The following is a 1,571-nucleotide window of genomic DNA, read 5'->3' on the forward strand; positions in this document are numbered from 1 at the left end:
GGGGGGTGGGGAACTTCGCTGCCCCTTTCTCTTCCTCCATCCGCGCTGAAGGTCAAGGAATGGCCGCTGGTAGTTCCTGACAATACTGACATTTTTATGGTTGTGGGTTTGTTTTTTGGTTTTGGTTTGGATTTTTTTTTTTTTTTTTTTTACTACTACATGTAAAGGAAAATTTTTATTCTTTTAAGGGATATTTCACCTGTACATCATGTATGAAATAGGAATGTGAACAATATATACTCATGTATATCAAGTGTTTCAAGCACTTAACTTGCTTTGTAAACGGTTTGGGGGTTTTACTGTTTGGGGTTTTTTTCTTTTTTTTTTTTTTTTCGTTTTGTTTTGTATAAATCAAATGTTTATTGGAGCAAATAAAATAACACTGACTCAAGTTTGTCTTTTGTCTCTGGAGCATCCAGAATAGGGAGAGGGCTCTACTTAGAATGAACCCTATCCTAAAATGATTCAGGCCCATTCCTTCCTTCCCACCAGCGGCCTGGATGGCATGCTCAGTGTGTCCAATGGCCTTTGCATGTGTCCTGCTTTGCTAATGACTCCTTTCCCCTGCTCTCCATCCTGCCCTTCAGCAGAACAGCACTAGCAGATGCCCAAACTTGCTGGCCCGTTAGCCCCTGCAGTGTAAAACCTTCACTGGACTCAGGGAAGGGGAGGGAGAAGAGGGATCACAGCTGGCGCTCTCCTACTTTTAGGTCGCTCAGTTCTCAGGGTAGGTGCAGCACTTAGGGACATGGTTTAGTGGTGGACTTGGCAGTGTTAGGTTAGCGGTTGGGCTCAATGATCTTAAAGTTCTTTCCAACCTAAACGATTCTATGGGTTCTGTAGTAAGGCCTTAGTTAAACCTCAGTCATTTTGGTGCTGGTATTAAAGTGAGACAGAAGACAGCCCATTAAATCTGTGTCTACTGAGGAGTGTATGATTAATATGCTTGTGCCTTACCACTACCACTCTCTGTTCAGCGCTTTCACCTTTGTAAGCTGATAGCCCTCCCATGGACGACCTGCAGAACACAGGCACCACATAAACAAAGAGTGAGATGCCTCCCTCCCCACCAAAAAAATTGCCTTGAGTGTGACTTACTTAGGTTGACTCAGCCTTTATAGAGCTTTTGCAGTCCACTAGTACCCGATTCAGGCATCTGAGACTCTCCAGGCATCACCATTTTTTCAGGGAATGTATTTTGGTACCAAAACCTCTATCAGAGTTCCTGCTTGGCTGTGCTGAATACCTCCTTTTGCACCTCCAGTTGGGGTTCCCCAAACAGGCACCCAGGTGTCCTCATTCATGAGTTGACCAGAATCTCAGAATAACTGAGGCTGGCAGGGACCTCCAGTCCAGGCGCTGTGCTCGCTGGTCATCTGGTCCAGGCTTCCATTCAAGCCAGGCAGCTTAGATCAGGTTGCAGAAGACCTTGTTGAATTTTGAGTATGTATGTTCAACACTAATGGGCTCCTGGTGCTCCAAACAGTGCAACACACGTAGCCGATGTCAGGTATGGTGCAAAGCACAGCAGCCACAGTCTAAAACTGGCAAACGGGGGCTTTGTGCAGCAA

Source organism: Egretta garzetta, unplaced genomic scaffold, assembly GCF_000687185.1.
Source record: "Egretta garzetta isolate BGI_Z169 unplaced genomic scaffold, ASM68718v1 scaffold313, whole genome shotgun sequence".
Taxonomy (NCBI): domain Eukaryota; kingdom Metazoa; phylum Chordata; class Aves; order Pelecaniformes; family Ardeidae; genus Egretta; species Egretta garzetta.